This window comes from Macrobrachium nipponense, chromosome 21 (genome assembly GCF_015104395.2).
Source record: "Macrobrachium nipponense isolate FS-2020 chromosome 21, ASM1510439v2, whole genome shotgun sequence".
Classification (NCBI taxonomy): domain Eukaryota; kingdom Metazoa; phylum Arthropoda; class Malacostraca; order Decapoda; family Palaemonidae; genus Macrobrachium; species Macrobrachium nipponense.
The window spans coordinates 20,968,983-20,992,469 of NC_087212.1; the positions used below are offsets into that span (position 1 = coordinate 20,968,983).

At 35.2% G+C, this 23,487-nt stretch overlaps 1 long non-coding RNA gene across 1 annotated transcript in view; it reads right to left on the reverse strand.

The window, feature by feature from the left end:
* The window catches only part of LOC135197576 (uncharacterized), a 60,514-nt gene that overhangs the window by 15,697 nt on the left and 21,330 nt on the right, over positions 1–23,487 (reverse strand). The window contains exons 3-4 of the long non-coding RNA XR_010310608.1: positions 17,447–17,561; positions 1,065–1,181 (exon numbers count right to left, since the gene is read on the reverse strand). This is a non-coding gene — a long non-coding RNA (uncharacterized LOC135197576). The remainder of the gene's footprint in view (positions 1–1,064; positions 1,182–17,446; positions 17,562–23,487) is intronic.

Genomic DNA, 23,487 nt, shown 5'->3' on the forward strand with positions numbered 1-23,487 from the left:
GTAGCAAATTTAGTACGTGATGTCGTGAGCAGTAGGTAGCAGTCAAGAGAGAGAGAGTTTACAATGCAAAAGTGATACAAATAATCTTAGAAGTGAAAGTCACTAAATATTTGCTTTTCTTCAGTCCGTTTTTATCCTTTCGTGCAATTTCCTTCTTTATCAGTAACAATTTGTTTCTGCTTTTTGCCAGTTGTATTCGTCTGCCTCAAGGTATTTTTTGCTGTTTCCAAAGAATTTTCTTTCTTCTATATTTCAAGTGTATATTTTCCTTCTCTTCTGCTGAATAATCAACAACATTACCTTTGATATTTTGATGCAAGCATTTTTTTTTTCCGCATCTTTTCAAACCTTACCATATATTTTTAAGTTACACTTTTTAATTCATTCTTTACATTTATCTATTGAAACGCACTCCATCAGTCGTTTGTATAAGTAACACCTAATTTAACATGCTGTGTCCACTGACCCCTTTTTTATAACATCATTTCTCTTTTTTTGGTTACAACTTACATAATTTACACGTACCTTCCAAGGTTATTGAAGTAAAACCGTTTTCCTTGAGTAGTCTTTTCCTCAAGAGTTCTTATCTTCCCTCTCAGATTTCCTATCTTAATTCTCTTATCTAACCAGTTACCGTTTCATTTCTTGTTCTAATTCCGTTAAATTCTCCTCTGGTCTTTGCTTCTCCTAATGAATTACATTTGCTTCCTCCTCAGTTTTCTAAGAATTTCCTACCCAAATTCTTATAAAGATGAGCTGTATCTATGTATTTCATACGTTATATCTGATACGTCTAATAATTCATTAAGAATAAAGCTGAGTTTCCTGCAGAAAGGTGATTTTGCTAATACCCAATGGTATAAAGCCTTGGTCATTTCTTCATATTAAGTACCGACAAACGTTAATGGAAGTGACTTCATCTCTTTCTTGTCAAAAGTTCCTTGCCCTCTCTTTTGTCAAGACAACTAGAGAACTAAAAATTAGAATAAAAAAAAACACTAAATAGAATTGTGCTAACTCAAGCAATTTCGCGTATGGGAACAAAGTCTTACTAATGAACTAACCTGATTTATATTCCACTTCCTCGGATTCTTGGACATAAATCGTCCCTGCAAATCTTTCTCTTGAATTATTCCAAGTTCTTCTCTTCAGATGACCGGAAGTTGCGAAAAGATGGTGGCCTGCAAGATATAAATTTTCACATAGCATTTGAAGACATTTCGTTACCCTAAAGAAATCAAATTGTAAAAAATTACCCCTCAAGATATTAATTGCTTCAGTATATATCTTTTATCTATAAAACCTAATCAATTATATAATCAATTCTTAACACCAACTGAACTCCAAACTTCAGAACTGTATTAACACATATTGATTGCATAAAGTCTCTCAGGAATTTGGAAATGGCGTCTGTCACAAACATTTGAGTCCGTATTCTTGGACCAAACGAATGATGAGTATTGATTTTTTTAACAATCGTTACCCTGAATTTAACGTAGCATGAAAAATCCTTATCTTTATTCCCCACAAGAGTTAAAGAAAAGGGAAACATCAAATGAAAACAATAGAAACTGTTTCTTTTCTTTATCGCAGTAAAAGGAAGGCAGGACCAGCTCTTAAGACAAAGACACCTGTTAATTATGTCTGATCATTAGTCGGCTCATTAAAAAGAGATTAAATTTCAACGAATAGAGGAACTCTGTGCTCCATCCGCTACTAATGACTAGAGAATGAACAGCAAAAAGGGAAGGCATATATCTTTACGCATACGTGCATAAGTGTGAAGGTAGCACGCTCTGTTTGTTATTTACTTTGATGTGGTGCTTATATGCATATGCAAACTAGAATACATGAATATATGCTGTATGGTACACAGTTATTTCATACCCACACACATATATACTACATATGCATTAAGCTACAAAGGTGATTTAATGTCCAATTCGCTCTACCTCGCAGTTGGTATATTTTCATGTGTTAACCCAAGGGGAATTTTTTAGTTGATAATAATTTCGTCGTCTCGTGGATAATCAGGACTTCAGTGAGTTACCGACTCGGCCAACAAATCGGTAACATCACTGAAGTCCTGATTTCTCCACTGTGCGCTGCTGGTTCGAATCCATGAGAGGACGGAATTACCATCAACTAAAAAATGGCCTTTGGGTTAACATATATGAAAATATATCAACTCCTAGGTAAAGCGAACTGGACATTTTGTAGTTTAATGCATGTATATGGATCACGGTCATGTGAAAAAAAAAAAAAAAAAAAAAAAAAGAAAAAAAAAAAAAAAAAAAAAAAAAAAATATATATATATATATATATATATATATATATATATATATATATATATATATTTATATATATATATATATATATATATTATATAAATATATATATATATATATATATATATATTATATATAAATATAAATATATATATATATATATATATATATAATATATATATATATATATATATATATATATATATATATGTATATATATGTAACAAATAAAGACTGATAATATGATATATGAGATGTATGAGAAATTGTTGTATGTCGTGCTTTGACATTCCTTAGAAATTGGGGATTCATTGTTTTTAGCTTCCCATGGAGACTGAGTGTCTGAGCGACAGCGTAGGAATGCTGATGTGTCTTGTTGGATGGTGTGACATTCAAATCCTTACCTCAGAAGGTCAACGTTCATCCTGTAGTTATGGGCGTTCGTCAAAGGTGACTTTAAAACCAGTTTAGAGTGGTTTCAGGGCATGAACGAAGGGGGTGAATTCGTGCGTCCGTGTGAGCCTCTTTCGTTCATAATGGCATGTAATTAGCCAGAACCATGGAGATGGTTACGGGGAGAGAAAGAGCCGGGATGGCTCTGCCTACGTTTTTTCTGTTTTGTGAAAAGTGCTTGGAGATTCTAGGCTGAGATGGGTAAGAATTACTGTGCTTTAGCCAAAGGTGTGGCTTGACTATATTTTTGATATTTTGTAAAGATGTTCTATTTCATTTAATCTTTTGCCTTTGTCTTTATAATTGTGTATGCTTATCAGAGTGTCCTTTTAACAGGTGATTCTAGTGGAGGGAACTGTACTAGTGGAGGGAACTATATTTTGGAGAAGGGATAAATGGTGATTACTAATTACTGGTAGACTGTTAATTACCAGGGGGTTATCTGTGTTATCTGAACTTTGAGTTATCATTCCATTTAATTATCCTGTAAGAATCTGAGTTATTCAATTAATACTTTGCTCTGAATAAATATCTATTTTTGTAGTTCCGACTCTGATTTGGTGACCTTAGATGATGAAGGGGAAGATTGATGGAGAGAGAGAGAGAGAGAGAGAGAGAGAGAGAGAGAAAGAGGGGCTATTGCCAGTGTCTGAGAGAGAGAGAGAGAGAGGGAGGAGAAAGTGTTACCAAAAGCTCAGTTTGCCTGCCGCTCATGGCTTTCGCTACCAAAGTGGATAACGGAGGCGGTAGCCCCGTTATTTTATATTATATATATATATATTAATTATTAGAATATTATATAATATATATAATCTTATATATTAATATATAAATATAGATATAATATATAGATTATTATTGTATATACTATAATACTTATTATAAAACCTGCATGTAAGTATGTTGTATGCATTACTACAGATTTGGAAAGTTACTGAACAAAAGATAAGGATAAATGAAAACATAATCTTGAAAATGGAAGAGCGCCGTGAGTTTTAGGGAAGAGCTAAATTAACGAAAGAGTAGTCAGGTCACTGCAGGATTTGTGTAAATCAAGAGGAAGATCCCTATTCCCTGGATCACTGGAACATTAAGGTCTCTGTGAGGAGAGGAATGCTTGAAAAGAATGTTAAACCTGTAGAATCATATAATTCAATACATGTTCATGATTATTAAAGTACACAGAGATTGACCAAGAGTATGTTCAATTGGGGAGAGTTCTTGATTCTAGATAAGAAAGAGGTCGGAAATGTACTTCGAGAGTTTATTGTGAGACAGTTGTAAGTGGGAAAACGGACAAGTCAGCATGTGGCATATGGAAATGACTAGAAAGCACTTTACAGAATTGATGGAAATTTGGCAGTAAACATCTTGGGAATGATTATACTCGATCTTTCATAGATGTTTTCAGAGACTGTCCAAACTAAAGGTAAAATAATGATGAGTTGGCAAGAAAATGACTATTTTAACCTAAAAATTTAGTGTAAGTATTAAAGGAAGTTTGGCACACCACGTTGCATATGACAGCAATCTTTTTAAGGGACCAGCGGGGAAAAGATAAGGAGAAAGACGAAATTGCAAAACAACGTTCGTTTAATGAGTGACGGATAAGCTAATGTTTGCAGATGATAATGATTAAGTTACAGGTCGCAGAGAAAATTTATGGTAGAAAGGAATGACTAGAAAACGTTTGTAATAAGAGAAATGTTAAAGAGATTAGTTGAATAGAAAAGGTAACGAAAGTAAATAAAAACCAGGCTATAGTGTGATGGATTTTTCAATGTATGATAGAAAAGAGACAATGGATGAATTTGGAAAAGTTTGAATGGAATTGTTTACCAGTGACGGCTGAATGCTTCAAAAGTCTAAAGAGCATGAAAGGCAGTTTAACGCTATACCCAAGAAGTGGTTGTCATGAAGCGTCAAGGCCACAATGTTACCACGCGTCAATGGATTATTGAATCAAAGAGAAAGACAGGTCAACAGGATGAATAATGAAGAGCAACAAAGTTCAAAATTAACCTCAGAATGTTACTGCAGTTTGGTCAAGTGAATATAACAGGGAAATATGGATATGCCGAATGCTGTAGAAATAGGAGGGAGAAGAGACTGTAGAAAACTTGAGTATAGTAGTGTAACTGAAACAGGAATATCTTAGCATCTATGATTTATAAGAGACCTCACAACATAAAAAAAATGTAGGTTTATAATTAAGTGTCGTGGCTCTGGAAAGTGATTTTTCAGGTTCCATTCTCAAACCTTGATCATGCTGAGACAGTTAACCTTCCTCTTTACAGCATTACTTTTTTACACTTGTTTCTTTTCTTCTTAAATATTTATACATTTGCGCAGGAATATTCATCACAAGGACAAGTCAGAATCTGTAAGTTAATAATTATGAGCAAAATGTTAAAAAAAAACGGTGATGCAAATTCAAGTTTGAGGCAAACTTGGTCCTACCAACTTCATTCACTGTAAATGAAATGCCCCCGAAATCACGTAAGGAAATCACGTACACAGGTTGCAGTCAGAGATTTCTCAGGTAGTGCCGGGTTGGTCACCTAGTGTGTGTGAGTGTGTGTGTATATATATATATATATATATATATATATATAGATATATCTATTATATATATATATTATATCTATGACTGTTATAAATATTGTTACAACAGAATTCCATATAATAAAAGGAGGCCATAAAAATGCCAAAATATAAAAAGATAGTACTGTATTGCAGAGGCTGCTCTCTCTCTCTTCAGGCAGGTAGTGAATGAGAAAAGTTACACAAAAGGCGGTATTTATACCAAAACATCCATACACAGGTAAGCCGTCTAACTAGGTTACCCCAATTGATAATTGCTCTTTAATCTTCTTAATTAAGCATCGGTTGAAGGAAGATTTTATCTATGATATCTGAATCCCAGGTGCCCTTTTTTAATCAAGGCTGACTCCACTATCTGGCTTTTGTAACGACATTTACCACTATAAATTATACATAGTCAAAAAAAGTGAGTTCTGATGCCATACCTAACAGACTGTTTATGTTGTATTAATCTCTGGGGAAGTAATTTTCCTGTAAAACCGATATAAGATTGGTCACAGTTCAGGCATGGAATTTCTTAATCATTTCCAGGTGTGAGATTTTTATTTTATTGTTGGGTGTCTCTCTGATCTCGTCTTGTCTTGAGGGGGTCGCTGACACAGACCCTCAGAAAATCTAACCCTTTTGCCCTTACCTACCCAAATACCCTAGTCTAGTCAAATCCCTGATTAACATCCAACAAAAGCCAGTCCACAAAGACACAGGAGTATACGAAATCCCATGCCTGGACTGTGACCAATCTTATACCAGTTTTACAGGAAAATCATTGCCCCAGAGATTAATACAATATAAATGGTTAGTTGCATATGGACAACAGACCACAGTTATTTTTAACCATATAAATAACCATAACCACAAAATAAACTGGAATTTGTCATATATAATTTATAGCAATAAATGTCTGTACAAAAGACAGATAGTGGAGTCAACCTTGATCAAACAAAAAAAGATAATGAACATCGCAATGGGCGAGTGGGATTCAGGTATCATAGATAAAAATATTCTTCAACTAATGCTTAATAAGATTAAGGAGTTAAACGACTATCTGTGGATGGATCTCTTGGTGTAAATACTTTTCTCATTCATTCCTTACCTAAAGAGAGACAGCAGTCTCTAAATTCGAGTACTTACTGTCCATATTTCGGCATTTTTATGGGCTCCTTTTATATATTATATATATATATATATATATATATATATATATTATATATATATATATATACTATACTATATACTTATATATATATATATATATATATTGTGTGTGTGTGTGTGTGTATTGGAACATTTACTACGATGATAAGTCAGAATCATTGTTATTAATCACGATGAAAATGCTGAAAAGAAATGTAGATGATCTTCAAGTTTTGAGATGAACTTAGCCCTACCAACCTCATCCACCATACACAAAATGCCTCCAAAAGCACACATGCTAATCGCGCTTAACAATCGTCTCCTTGTCGCCATGACTGGAGAAGCAAGACGTCCAGACATTCCAGAATTCGGGACGAAACTTCCCAAAATGAAAAAGGTTCTTAAATCCTGAAGAGCAAATGTGGTGATTTCCGTTAGACTCAGAAAAAAAGAGTTTTCAGCGGAGCGGAGTTCGCAGCCACTCTCTCATCCCACTTGACCTTAGACCCTTTCGTCCAATGGATGGACTTTTGTTCCTTTATGACCCGGAGAGAGGTCGTTGCTGTCAGGGGGTCACTTGAAATGGCTCTATTCCCGCCACAAACTTCGCTAACTTTTATTTCCGCTGGATACTTTTTATTTATTTGTTTTCCCGGGATATGTCTTCCTCAAACTTTCCTTCCTTTGGCGGAGTGTTACTGCCCGTGCAGAGGGCGCCTCCCGCCGAAGGTCTTGGAGCTTCTGCAAGCAACTTTTCCCCTCAAGAGAGATAACTCCCCTCTTATGATCAAAGCTGACAGTTTAGAAGGAAAAAGAGTGTTTGCGAGGGTAGAAGGGATTCTACAAAGGTACAGACAAAACAAATTTCTGTTTTCGTTTTACAATTTTTTTTCCTTTTTTGTTAAAGCAGAGAATGTAGGTCAGTGGGAACACTGGCACTAAATTTGCAATGGATTAATCTGGCGACATTTATGTCCTGTGAAGGCTAACGCGCAAAAAGAATCACTAGATTTTTAATCCGTCCGTCAATATATCAGTTGTCCGCTAGAGTAATGCATATAATATATAAACACACACACACACACACCCACACACACACACACACACACACACACATATATATATGTATATATATATATATATATATATATTAATATATATATATATAGTACTGGTAATCTTCTTAGGCACGAAGTTATGTTAATTCAATTGTATTCCACATTGGAAAATGAATAGAGTTTTTCTTAGAAAATGCTCAACAGTTTCGTCCTCCATTGGACCTCTTCTTGGAGCGTTTATTGAGAAACGTTCCATGAAGAGGTCCATTGGAGGACGAAATTGTTGGGAATTTTCTAAGAAAAAACTCTTATTAATATAAATATATATCTATATATATATAAATATATATATAATTATAATATATATATTATATATATATGTGTGTGTGTGTGTGTGTGGTGTTGTGTGGTTTTGTGTGTGTATGTATGTATGTATATATAAGCAAAAGGGAAATGTCATGGTAACTACAGGGGAATTAAACTAACACAAGATGGATTGAAAGTTTTAGAGAGGATACTTTATGCGAGATTAAGAGATTGTAAAGATCGGGAAACAGCAGTATGGATTCATGATAGGAAGGAGGACGGTGGATGCCATCTTCACAGTAAGACAGCTACATGAAAAGAGGCTAGAGGGAAACCAGGAGCTTTATTGTGCATTTATAGATCTAGAGAAAGCTTAAGATAGAATCCCAAGAGAAGCGATGTTTTGGTGTTTGAGGAAGATGAAAGTCTCAGAAAAGTTGGTTAAAACTGGTCGGGATGATAGATCAGAGAACGAGCACAAAACTAACGACAGCAGTTGGGGAAACAGAAAACTTTGAAGATAGTGCTGGATTACACAAGTGGTCAGCATTAAGCCCATTTTTGTTTGTGCTGGTCATGCATGTGTTGAGTGAAGAAATCAGTAATGAAATGCTGTGGGATTTGTTGTACGCTGATCATCTGGTGATTACTGCCAAAGATGAGGATGACCTACAGGGAAGGGATGGAGAATGGCAGGAGTCTTTAGAGGGGTGGCTTAAAGATGAATGTGAATAAAATAGAGGTTTAGGTGAGCAGTAGAGAAGATAGAAACAGAATAGTAATACAAGGAAGAAGAGCCTCGATTATAAAACAGATGGAAAAGTTTAAATACTTGGGAGATACTTTAAGCGAAGAGGGAGGATGTGAGGCTGAAGTTGACAGTAGGATAAAAGCGGTGTTGGAGAAATGAGCAGATGTACTTGGAGTAGTATGTGATAAGAAAATGCCAATCAGGCTAAAAGTCATAATCTATAACACAGTGATAAGACCAGTATTATTGTATGGATCAGAAACATGGACTCTAAGAAGAAAAGAGGAAGTAAAGCTTGAGAAACCAGAAATGAGAATACTTGGGTGGATTATTGGAATATCGTTGCTTATGAGATTGGAAAATGATAAAATAAGAAGACGAGCAGGCTTAGTAAAGAGTGCAGAGGTGATAAGAGTCTCGATTGAGATGGTATGGGCATGTGTTAAGAATGGATGATGAGGAGGGAGTGAAGAGGGCTTAAGAAAAACGTCTTAGAGGAAGAAGATCGAGAGGGAGACAGAGATTCAGATGGCGAGATAAAGTGAAGGAAGATATGGAGAGAAGAGATTTGGTGGAGGATGATGCCGTTGACAGACAGCAGTGGAGAAGACGCATAGGGCAACCGACCCCTTAATATAGGGATAACGGTGGGAAAGAAGATACACACACACAAACACACACAGATACATAGGTGCAATAGATAGATAGAAAGACGGATAGATATATGTGTGTATGAGAGTATCGGTCAACATAATAAAGTAAATTCATTTTATACTTTCTTTGTTCATTCTAGTTAATAAACAAATAATTACAAGTTATGCTAACATCAATTTAGGCAAGTTGCAATGTTGGTCTATCAAAGCATAGTTATATTTTTACTAAATACAAGAGTTTAAATTATTCACTTGGGCTACATCATCCGAAACCAGTCCTACTTCGTCCAGATCTCGCTTCTTTTTAAACAAATTTCTATTCAAAATATAATAACAAATTTACGCTGCCTTATGCAAAGTATTTCAAGCCATATAAATCAGGTGGACCATGTGATGGTTTGATAATAGAGTACGTTATTTAAATTGTCACTAAAATGAGTAATTGCATCAGCAGACTTTCCGCCTACGACAGATACTATTTATTTGATATATATAGATATATATATATATATATATATATATATATATATATATATATATATATATATATATATATATATATATATGCTTTAGAAAAATCACAGTAGATGCACGTGACTCCATTAATTAAGCGGATACCACAGGAAAATGATAGGAAGAAATCAAAACGCTTTCGTCTTTATGAAGACATCGTCAAAGAACGATGTTTTAATAAATACGAAAGCACTTGGATTGCTGCTTTGTCATTTTCCTGTGGTATTCACTTATGAATATATATATATATATATATATATATATATATATATATATATATATATATATATATATATATACTCATTCTAGAACTGTTGAATCTAGAACAATATATAGCATAAATCCTCACTCTCTCCTAATGAACCTACAAAGAATTCTCATCAGCTGCATGCAGCCCCTTCTTTAAAATAAAGCGTCTTTTCATGCACTTCATATGCGCCCTGTCAAAGTAAATTGAAATCCATTCTTTCTAATATATACATCTACCATCTGTTATTAAACATTTCTTTTCCAATTCATCACTGCTATTTTCACCAAACCATCTTTACTGAACCCAATAATCTCAACAACACAGTTTATCTTTTCCCCTCTGCTAATCTTTTATTCAGCTCTTTTTAATATATTTACTTCTTCGTTCTTGGAAGGACAGTAACTGCTTCAGTCAGGCTCCATGTACATGCGCCATCAAAACAATGAACCACTACAACGTCTGAAATCTAACGCCTAAATATTGATGTGAAGTTAGATTTAGAAACAGACAGACAGGTGTAAGAGAAATTATGGAATTTAATGGATGCATTTAAGCAGTTAGATGCAAACAAATCGTGTAGCTTCATTCATAATACCTGTAAAAGTACGTAAAGGTTAATTTGTTAATTTATTTTTTCTTTTTATTAATGTGAGGTTTCTTTACCGCGTCTTACTTCTTTTCAATGACTACCGTATTTTTTGGAGGCTTGAATTTGAAGTCAGTGGTCTCTTTGGCTTCTTCCATATGAATAGAGGTCATCTTCTTCTTCTTCTTAATAATAATAATAATAATAATAATAATAATAATAATAATAATAATAATAATAATAATAATAATAATAATAATAATTAATCATAATAATAATAATACTCCCATCCTTATGCAGCTCAGACAGGATTAGCATTCCTAATCGTATACCAAGACCTTGTATTTTAAGAACTAACTCCGACCATAAACAATGGAAATGAAACAAAAGTTAACAACTCTGAAAAATCTCAGCTTTCCCGGAATTTATATATATATATATATATATATATATATATATATATATATATATATATATATATTACCCAGTTTGCGATGAGACAATGATATCAATGAACCCCAACCAGCCTTTCTCCTTCCACCTCCTCTTCTTTGTTCCCCGATCGATACTCGGGGACAGAGATTTGACACAGCTCTCTCTCTACCTGTTGACAACATCCAGTCATTAAGACACTTCTTCGGAATTTGTGGAAAAAGGAATCACTCTTGATAAGAAAGCCTTCCTAACAAACGGCGGGTGCGATAGGGGGCATGTTGTAAATGAAATAAATAAAAACTTCTTCATTAATGTCATTCTCCTTCTGAATATCTTTTGTTTTATATTACTTTCAAAATATTTTAGAGAATTTTTGTTACAGCAAAGAAAATATCCTGAAGAATTTCGGATTCGCGTAGCCAGTCTTGATCAATACGACAGTCATGAGAATTTTCTAGGTAAAATGAAAAAACTTATGATGGAAACTCTTGAATATCTAACCGAATATATAGGCAAAAAGAAACATTTTATATATGTATCGTTACTGTATGATCATACCCTGCATGTTTAGATAGAAGACAAGTAAACAAATAATTCCCGTGTGTGCATAAATGATATAAACGTACACAAACCCAAAAAGTTCCTTCAATACTGTATCCAAATCGAGAGCACTGACGTTTTATTGTTTATCCTTTCTACTCTTTTCGACGCAGAACGACATTTAATTGCATATGCAATTATATATGCGTATATACAAAAACACACACATATATATATAAATATAGATTGTTGCATGCATCACTTACATTTTTCGCCTAATTTTAATTTCCCCAATAATTGTAGGATTAAAGTAAAAATAAAAGAAGTATTGAGTTGTTTTGCAGTTAACAAATTCACGTGTTTTGCCCAAATAGTGTCAGGGAAATTAACTCGATTCGCCTCATGTCAAATAAATCATAAACACTTCCAGTTGCTTGCCTTTGATAGGAACGACACCTTAATGTCACCATAAAAAGCTTAGTGTTAAAATAAATCAGATTACTTGGCATACCATTCACACCTCTTCCAACTTTCAAAATGTCTTCTCAGATCATAGAGAATACAATAGTACGACATCCAGGCATCCCATAAGAATTCCATCTGGATTCTCAACCTATAGGCCATTTAAGATTAGACCTGACCCTTAATTTCGAGCCCATTTCGACCCCTCTCTCCCTGCGACGCCCCTTCTTAAAAGTAGACAATAAAGACTTGTCTTTCTGTCGAAATACTGTTCTCTTCCAGCACTACCTAGGGATTCAGGTGGTCCTCCTTTGAAGACGGGGATAAAAGAACCCCGCATTGCCCCCAGAAATCAGTAGAGTAGTAGCACAGAAGTAGTAATGCAGTACCCAGTACTCTATCACGATACCCTAAGTTTGTAGGTATCTCTGGACCCAGCTGTCCATAACGAGTTGAGAGAGACTCATCCGGCCCAGTGCCTTGGCTTATGCTTAAAGCCTATGAGCCCTTCCATTGCAGACATATTCCAGAGAAATCTCTAACTCACTCACTTAGCCTATATCATACCAAGGCCCTTGTGCAACCAGCCATTCCAGTCGAACCCTGCCTACTCCCTTCATTGGTAGCAAGAAGTTATAAGTTTCCTCAACGACCATCCCAACAGCTCATTCTACAACGAACATCACGTCCGATTAAATTAGGCAGAGTGACAAGAAACTGTATTTTCGATTAGAAATCAGTTTCTGTAATTCTAGCCCCTATTCCTAACATCCTTTCCATTCCCATCCCTAGATCCTCAATTTCACATTTGAATTTTGTCTAACTAATTCCATTCCAGTGAACCGTGACCTACTTATTGTCATATTCTTGAATAGTGATTTAATTGTATTTTGGCGACAAGCTTCGAGTATCTATTTTGCTTGAAACATAGTGCGAAATTGTATTAAGTTTTGCTTTGCACTTGCGCCTTGAGTCAAGTAAATTCTTGCAACACCTTAGCTTCAGTCATTACAACTTTGTCCCAGATTTACCGGCAGTGCTGTTGTGTCTACATGTGTGTCAAGCAACGGTGCTATTGTAAACAATTGCAAAGTGCATTTACCAAGTAATCACAGACACTGTTTTGAGAGGTGCATCTCTCCCTGCTGTTCTGTGTCAGACCCATCGAAGGAAATCCTACTTACTTTACGTGTTATCTTAGAAATTAGTCCTAGTTAATTTTAGTTACATCTGTTCGTAACTGTTGTGGCACTAGTTAGCGTTAATACAGTAGCATACAGTGCCTCGATATTCTATTTCAGTGAAGTAATACTGCATTTTAGTGGACGTGTAGTGTATCTTTGAACTAACTGGTACCTTAGCATACTTTTCACAGCAATTCTTTGACTTATTCTGTTCACTGCCCCCATTTTGTTGGTCCTTCGTAGTCACTGATTAAGTTGCCCCGTTAAAAGGCATCTAAATTGAGCCAAGTCATTGATTTAGCCGATCTATTGAAATCCAGTTCCTTGGACGTAACAAAATCGCGGGATATGATATATACACATTATGTTTCTCTGTATTTTTACATGTACATATCAGAGGGTAATTATTATGAGATTTAGGTTGTTAAAAAAGTGAACAAAGGAAGTTGGAGTGGCTGAACAGCAAGAGAAAGTACAAGGATGTAATGAACGAACTGGAAGGAAACCCCTCAGTTGTACTAAGAAGCAATATTTAAGAGGTTGGAGAGCAAGAATGAAGAAAAGAAGCAGGAATGGAGGAAAAGGAAAAGGCTAAAGTGGGTGCATCCAGGAGCTGAGGGGATGCTGCAAATCCCTTCAATAGTGCCTAACGGGGGTATAGAGGTAATGGATGTATACATATGTAGTCAAAGGGACAGCGAACAATGCGCTTTACTAGCCCAGCCTCAAAGACAAAAAATGGGAAAGTGAAAAACTAAGGAATAACTTGGAGGAAATCAACAGCCCGACCTCTTCGCCTGAATGACGAGAGGCTGTATAACTATGGGAAAATAGAATAATGAAAGAAGCTCCGCAATTACAAAGAAAAACATGCTGATGGCCGTGGAAATCCAGGATTATTCATTTCAAAAGAGATGTGGTCTGAAAGGTTTTAAAGAGCTACCTATGTGGAGAGGGGCTTTTATCTCAAAGGAACAGTGTCTGAAAAAGTACTAATATAAAATACATAAATACTCCCTAGTGATGGAGAGAAAGAGAATCAAGAAAAGAGACGAAGCAATGTCACTGATCAAACGCTCTGCTTTTAATTAAATCCTATCGAGGAGGGATATAAACGCTGAAGACCTCTAATATACGACCAATATTAAGAACGGCCAGAAAAATGCCACAAATAAGGTCTCGATAAGTGGATAAAGAAAGGGACTTCCAACACTTAAAGGCAGCATCGAATTCTTTCTGGAGATGCATTAAAAACATAACGGAATGTGACCTCTCAAGGCTAGTGAAGTTAATTGAACAGAAGTGAGCAGCTCGGTTCAAATTTTCATCAAAAGAAAGAGAAAAATTGGATTGGAAAAGAGACAGAGAAATAAATAAATAAATAACAGGATACCTATTCGTTTATGCCCACAGGATCAGCTCTGGGTAAGAAACAAAAGTAATGGGAGACCGAGAGCCGACAAAGGAAGGCAGAAGGGGAAGAGAAAAGTGAGGGGATGAATCATCAGGAAAACCTTGGACAAAAGAAAATGTAGATTTCTGAACAAGAGAAAATAAAGATTTCTTGAACAAGAGAAAATGTAGATTTTTGAACTAGAGAAAATATAGATTTCTTGAACAAGAGAAAATGTAGATTTTTGAACTAGAGAAAATATAGATTTCTTGAACAAGAGAAAATGTAGATTTTTGAACTAGAGAAAATATAGATTTCTTGAACAAGAGAAAATAAAGATTTCTTGAACAAGAGAAAATATAGATTTCTTGAACAAGAGAAAATGTAGGTTTTTGAACTAGAGAAAATAAAGATTTCTTGAACAAGAGAAAATGTAGATTTTTGAACTAGAGAAAATATAGATTTATTGGACAAGAGAAAATAAAGATTTCTTGAACAAGAGAAAATATAGATTTCTTGAAGAAGAGAAAATGTAGATTTTTGAACTAGAGAAAATATAGATTTCTTGAACAAGAGAAAATGTAGATTTTTGAACTAGAGAAAGTATAGATTTCTTGAACAAGAGAAAATATAGATTTCTTGAACAAGAGAAAATATAGGTTTCTTGAACAAGAGAAAATGTAGGTTTCTTGAACAAGAGAAAATGCAGATTTTGAACAAGAGAAAATGTATAGTGGAGGCAACTGATAAAAGTGGAAAAAAGTTTATTCAACACCATTAGTGCTGGGGAAAGGAGCAGAAGTTGTTACATAAAAAAAAATGAAAGTAGCCTTAAGGGAAAACTTTGGAAAAACAAAACTTTGTGACAAAAAAAAACTTGATCACCAAACATCTGTTATGTTCAAAAGAAATCCGCAGTAGACAAAAGGTAGTTCAGAAGGAAGAATTGCTAGTAGCAAAAGAAGGGGAAAGGATTACATTAGGCACCTTTCGTTGAGATGAACTGGACAATTTTTTTTTTTTTTTTTTTTTTTTTTTTTTTACATGAGCTTCTGTTGGAACGAATTTAGTACGTGAAGTCGTGAGCAGTAGGTAGCAGTCGAGATGGAGACAAACATAAGGCTAGCAACCTCATCCCAAAAAACTTATAGAGAACCAGATGGTTAGCACCTTTGGTAGTCTACCGCAGGAAAACATGATTTTCAATTATTTACATAAACGTCTAACAACTACTGTAGAAAGACCGTCTAAAACTGTCGGTTACTGAAGTTACAGACAATTTCTAAATCAACTTGAACCGGCCTGCATAAATATCCTTTGTACAATTTTATCATGGAAGCTGTTAAATCTAAAAGGGCATCACAAATATGTCATTCCTTCTTGCAAGCAGGAGACGGCCAAGCAAGAAGTGTTCGGATTCAAGGTGTTTATAAACTGCCTCGTATCTTTAGAAGTTGGCTGTTTCCCTGGAATCGCTTCAGACTGAAACATGAAGAGCTTCTTCCCCTCTCCCCATTAAGAGGTCTTTTCTTCACTGCGGCTTCAGTCGTCTCTCAAGCAGCCATAAAATGACATACACAACACAAACACAAACATTATATATGAATATATATATACATATATATATATATATATATATATATATATATATATATATATATATATTATATATATGTGTGTGTGTGTGTTGTGTGTGTGTGTAGTGTGTGTGTGAGTATGTGGAGAGAGAGAGAGAGAGGAGAGAGAAGAAGGAGGAAGGAGAGAAGAGAGCGAGAGAGAGAGAGAGAGAGAGAGAGAGGAGAGAGGAGAGAGAGGGTTTAGAATGCCAAAATCAAAGTGATACAATAATCTTAGAAGTGAAAGTCACTGAATATTTGCTTTTCTTCAGTCCGTTTTTATCCTTTCGTGCAATTTGCTTCTTTATCAGTAACATTTTGTTTCTGCTTTTTTCCAGTCGCATTCGTCTGCCTCAAGGTATTTTTTGCTGTTTCCAAAGAATTTTCTTTCTTCTATATTTCAAGAGTATATTTTCCTTCTCTTCTGCTGAATAATCAACAACATCACCTTTGATATTTTGATGATGGCATTCTTTTTTTTCCGCATCTTTCAAACCTAACCATATATTTTTAAGTTACACTTTTTAATTCATTCTTTACATTTATCTATTGCAACGCACTCCATCAGTCGTTTCCTAAAGTAACACCTAATTTAACATGCTGTGTCCACTGACCTATTTTTATAACATTACTTCTCTTTTTTTGGTTACAACTTACACGTACCTTCCAAGGTTATTGAAGTAAAACCGTTTTCCTTAAGTAGTCTTTTCCTCAAAAGTTCTTATCTTCTATCCCAGATTTCCTAACTTAATTCTCTTATCTAACCAGTTACCGTTTCATTTCTTGTTCTAATTCCGTTAAATTCTCCACTGGTCTTTGCTTCTCCTAATGAATTACATTTGCTTCCTCCTCAGTTTTCTAAGAATTTCCTACCCAAATTCTTATAAAGCTAAGATGTATCTATGTATTTCATACTTTATATCTCATACATCTAATAAAGTATTAAGCATCTAATAAAGTATTAAGAATAAAGCGGAGTTTCCTGCGGAAAGGAAATTTTGCTAATACCCAATGGTATAAAGCCTTGGTCATTTCTTCATATTAAGTAACGACAAACATTAATGGAAGCGACTTCATCTCTTTCTGGTCAAAAGTTCCTTGCCCTCTCTTTTGTCAAGATAAGTAGAGAACTAAAAATTAGAATAAAAAACCACTGGAATAAAATTATGCTAACTCAAGCAATTTCGTGAATGGGAACAAAGTCTTACTAATGAACTAACCTGATTTATATTCCACTTCCGCGGATTCTTGGATATAAATCGTTCCTGCAAATCTTTCTCTTGAATTTATTCCAAGTTTTCTTGCGATGACCGGAAGTTGCGAAAAGCAGATGGCCTGCAAGAAAGATATAAATAATTATTCTCATTAACAGAGCATTTAAAGATCTTTCGCAACTCTGAAAAAATTTCGAATTTTAAAATTACCGTCCAGGATAATACTTGCTTTAATGTGTTAGTTTATTGAACCTCTTTTTAACAACAATTAAACTTCAAACTCCAGCACTGTCTTAACACCTGTGGATTACATAAAGTTTCCCATTCGGGAACGGCGTCCGTCACAAACTTTTGGGTCCGTATTCTTCGACCAAACGAATGAAGAAGATTGATTTCTTTAACAATAGTTACCCTAGATGAAACGTAGCATGAAAAATCCTTGTCTTTATTCCCCAGAAGAGCTTAAGAAGAGGCAAATATCAAATGAAAACAATAGAAACTGTGTTTCTTTTCTCTACTACAGGAAAAGGAATGTAGGGCAGCTCTTAAGACAAAGACGCCTGTTAATTACGTCGGATCATTAGTTGGTTCATTGGAAAAAAAAAAAAAAGAGAGATTAAATTTCAACGAATAGAGGAACTCCATCCGTCACTAATGACTAGAGAATGAGGAGCAAAAAGTGAAGGAGTTTCTATATTCACACGTGCGTAAGTTTGAAGCCAATACGCTCTGTATGTTCTTTCACTTACTTGGTGCGTATATGGAAACGAGAATAAATGAGCCCTCGCTGTATGATACACAGTTCTTTCCCACAGGTCTATACATAACCTCAGTGGGTTAGCGTCATTTGGTTACACGTATATAATTATGTGGAAATACTGGTGCATGCCAGTTGTTGTAGGGGCAAGAGGGAGACGAGAATATAGCAAACTTTGACATAAAATTACCACCGATAAAAATGAAAATTGTCTTGGTATCTGTGAATTTTAATAAATCGTTCAAGATAGATAGAAAAAATATGTTGCAGAATTTGTTTGGGAAAAAGGAACGCGTCAACGTATATGGAAGATTTAACTCTTCGATAGGTTTATGACGAAGCTTTGTAGTTCTGGATATTTTTCCCAAATCCACTTTCAACTCTCCAGTCACGCTGAGATACGAAATATTGGATCTCTGCGGCATTAATTTGATGAAACTTGCTTCTTTTCTATATATATATATATATATATATTTATATATATATATATTATATATATTTATATATAATATATAGATTATAAATATTAATTAAAATCACTTTAGCAAGTGATTCATTTATTACACATATCCACAGGTGAAAAATAAGAGGCGGGGTGTAGGTCCTGATCGTTTTCGACTTTATTTCCAAGTCAACGGCTTGGAAATAAAGTTGAAACCGGTCGGGAACTACACCCCGCCTCTTATTTTTCACCTGTGGATATGTGTGATATATATACATTTGAATATTTACCACAAGGATAGGTCAGACTCATTATGCTATTTATCAAGAGCAAAAAGCTGAAAATATACGTAGATAAAAACTTCAGGTTTTAAGACGAACTTAGCCCTACCAACCTCATCCGCCATACACAAAATGCCTCCAAAAGCACATATGCTGATCGCGCTTAACAATCGTCTCCTCGTCGCCATGATGGAGAAGCAAGACGTCCAGACATTCCAGAATTCGGGACGAAACTTCCCAAAATGAAAAAGGTTCTTAAATCCTGAAGAGCAAATGCGGCGATTCCCGTCAGACTCGGAAAAAAAGTAAAAGTTTTCAGCAGAGCGGAGTTCGCAGCCACTCTCGCGTCTCACTTGACCCTTGACCCTTTCGTCCAATGGATGGACTTTTGTCCCTTTATGACCCGGAGAGAGGTTGTTGCTGTCAGGGGGTCACTTGAAATGGCTCTATTCCAGCCACAAACTTGCCTAACTTTTATTTCTGCTGGATACTTTTTATTTATTTGTTTTCCCTGGATGTGTCTTGCTCAAACTTTCCTTCCTTCGGCGGGGTGTTACTGCCCGTGCAGAGGGCGCCTCCCGCCGAAGGTCTTGGAGCTTCTGCAAGCAACTTTTCCCCTCAAGAGAGATAACTCCCCTCTTATGATCAAAGCTGACAGTTGGGAAGGAAAAAGAGTGCATGCGGGGGTAGAAGAGATTCTACAATGGTGCAGACAAAACAAATTTCTGTTTATTTGAACTTTCCACAGTCAGTTTTCGTTTTACATTTTTCTCTCCTTTTTTGTTAAAGCAGAGAATGTAGGTCAGTGGGAACACAGGCACTAAATTTGCAATGGATTAATCTGGCGACTTTAATGTCTTGTGCTGGCTTATACATAAAAAGAATCCATTTCGTTTTAATTCATTCATCAGTATGTTTTCCCACCAGTTTCATGTAAATAAACATAAAAAAATCAAGATATATATATATATGTATAAACAAATATCCCATAATTACTAGTGAAACTGATACTAATTTCAGAAGTTTTTCTACATTTCCCTTATCAGGAAGTTATAAACATTGGTCTGTCAAAGATTTGCACTATTTTCCTTTCTTTTCATTACAAAATAATTAATTCCTTTTTTAAATGTCCTCTATCCAATAACTAGCAATGCCCGGGAAAACTGAATAACAACCAATAAACTCTCTCGCGCCAACTCTCCCTCTATACCTACTCTCTCTCTCTCTCTCTTCTCACTCTTTCATGCTTTCTCCTCCGTAACACCCCCTCTACTCACTCTCTCTCACCAGCTCTCCTTCACTCTTTCCCCTCTTTCTCCTCTCCACGCTCTCTCTCTCTCTCTCTCTCTCCCTTTCCTATTAAGATAGTGTCTTCAATTTCATTGCATTGTTGACATTTTATATTTCACCCCTTCTCTCCCCCCAGTCTTTTTGGAGCTCAACTTGGACTTAAAGTGCATCAGGAGTGTCAGTATTCATCTCAACAATCAAGAAAACTATGGATTAGACACTAATATCTGTCATTTTTTACATTTTATTTTTCACCCCTTCTCAGCCCACCTTCCTATCGGCGCTGAACTTGGGAGTGTCACTATTCATCTAAGCGACCATGAAAACTACGGATAACACACTAGTATCTGTATATTTTGGTTATTTTTTATATGTCACAACCTTCCCAACCCTTCTTAGCCCCCCTTTCATATTTGGGCTGAAATTGGTCTTGGGGGGCTTCGGGAGCGTCACTATTCATCTCGGCAACCTAAAAAATGATGGATTAAACATCAATATCTGTCGTTTTTCAGTTATTTTTATGTCACCCCCTTCCCAGCCCCTTCTCATCCCATCCCTATCAGATCTGAACTTGGACTTAAAGGGCATTGGGAGTGTCAATATTCATCTCAGTGACCTCGAAAACTATGGATTAGAAACTAGTATCTGTCAGTTTCGGTTACTTTTACAACTACCCCCTTCTACTATGGGCCAGTGATATCTTATCCCCATAGTATTCTTTTCCAGATAATAAGTCATATGTATACCAAAATGTATGATAAATCTGTAGAGTTTAAGTCTACAGGCAGAACCAGCCCCGTTTCAGAGAGGTCCTTTCCACCCCCTTTGGTGCTAGTGAATTGATGTCTTACTTCAGCAGTATTCTTTTCTAGACAGTAAGTCATAATGTATACCAAGTTTGGTTGAAATTGCTCTATGTGTTTCAGAGTTATCTTGGAACACACACACATACATACATCAATTTTATATATATATTATATATCATATATATAATATATATATATATATATATATAATATTCATATATATATATGTGTGGTATATATATATATATATATATAATATATATATATAATATATATATATATATATTGCTCACTTGCCGAATTCAAGAGCTTAAATTATTCACATGGGCTACGTAATCCGGAACTAATCCTACTTTGTACAAATTTCGCTGCTATTCAAATATATTTAATATATTTATATTCAAAATATAACAACTACTTTACACTGCGCTATGCAGAGTATTTCAAGCCATATAAAACAGGTGGACCATGCGATGGTTTGATAATAGAGGAAGTAATTTCAAACAACTAAAATGAGTAATCGCATTAGCAGATTTTCCACCTACAACGAATGCCGTTTGTTTCTGTGTATGCGTAGTATTTAAAGACAGACAGACAGACAGACAGAGAGAGAGAGAGAGAGAGAGAGAGTTACAAGGAGTTACAAGGATTAGGATGTCTCAAAGACTTGGGTCCACCCAAGGAGACATGGTGTGCTCACTTATCTCTAGGAGCAGGTTTTACTGTTCATTCACAGTGTCTCGATAATTTTGTCTAGCTTTCTTTTAAATTCTTCCACACTGTTGCTGAGAGAGAGAGAGAGAGAGAGAGAGAGAGAGAGAGAGAGAGAGAGAGAGAGAATAGCCATTGTCGTATTCATTCTTGAACTTCTGAATCTACTAAAAAACAATATCGTAAATCCACGAACTTCTCATAAACCTACGAAGAACTCTCACCAGCTGCATGTAGCCCTTTCTAGAAAATAGTCGTTTTATGTATACCAAACATGAACTGCCTTTGGATACTGAAATTCATTCTTTCTAATATAAACTTTTACAATATGTTATTAAACATTTTCTTTTCCCTTTCGTCATTGCCGAAAAACGCATTGAGTGGAACCCCTTCACCAAAATATCTTCCCTCCTTTTAATTTAACCTAATTATCTCAGTTCAATTTACTTTACCTTTTCGTCTCAGCTGATCTTTATATATTTCTCCACTTCTTGAATTCTGGTTCTTGGAAGGAAAGCATTGAGTCGCTAGAGCATATGGAATCTATTCCCTAAATATTAATATGAAGTTTTAGAGAGAGAGAGAGAGAGAGAGAGAGAGAGAGAGAGAGAGAGAGAGATAGAAAAATACAAGTACTGGTACTAACCAACACTTACAGCAAAGCCTTGCTAAAGATATCTTCCCCTTTTCTACTTAAAGAGAAAACTTTTAAAGAAAACATGCAAGAGACGAAACAAAGATAATGAGATCTCATCTCACCCTCATTAAAAGTATTAAAGGCCTAAGAGCAGAACTATTATCACAATTACTATTAACTACTCCTTGTACCGCTTTTATATTGGTACTGATTTGGATCTGCCTTAACCTTACTAGATAATCTGAGAGAGGATTAGTTCCCCTAATTGTATACTGTAATCTTGTACTACTTTAAGAATTGAAACTTGGACCATACACCGTTAAAATTAAACAAAAGTTAAACATGACTCTGAAAATTCTCAGGTTTCCGGGTATTTATTTGATTATTTATTTATTTATTTATTTATATATTTTTTAATTATTTTTTGCAAGTAGCATTGAGACAACAATGTCTATGATCCTCAACCATCCTTCGTCCTTCCTTCTCCTCCTCTTTGTTCCCCGATCGATACTCGGGGACACAGCTCTCTCTCTCTCTCTACTTGTTGATAACATCGAGTCATTAAGAGACTTCTTCGGAATTTGTAGAAAAAGGAATCCCTCTTGATAAGAAAGGACGTTTCACGCTTCGGCCGACTTCCCCCGAAGCCTTCCTGACAAGCGTCGGGTGCGATAGGGGACGAATATGTATAAATGGAATAAATGAAGTAACTTAAAACTTCTTCATTCATGTCATTCTCCTTTTCAATTTGTTTTATTCTGTCACTTTTATATAATATTTCAGAGAGTTTTTATTACAAGCAATGCGAATTCCCTGAAGAATTTCGGATTCGCGCAATCACTGTCTTGATCAATATTAGTCATGAGAATTTTCCAGATAAAATGATTAAAACTTAAGACTAAAACTTTTCATTATATAACCAGATATATATGGAAAATGAAAAGTTTTTTTTATATATGTATCGTTAGTATATGGCCCTGCATGTCTAGGTTGAAGGTAAATAAACAAATCATTCCTGTGTTTGCATAAATGATATAAACGTACACTAACCCACAAAGTTCTTTTGTTACTATCTCCAAATCGAAAGCACTGACTTTTTATTTTTTTTTTATCTTTTCTGCCC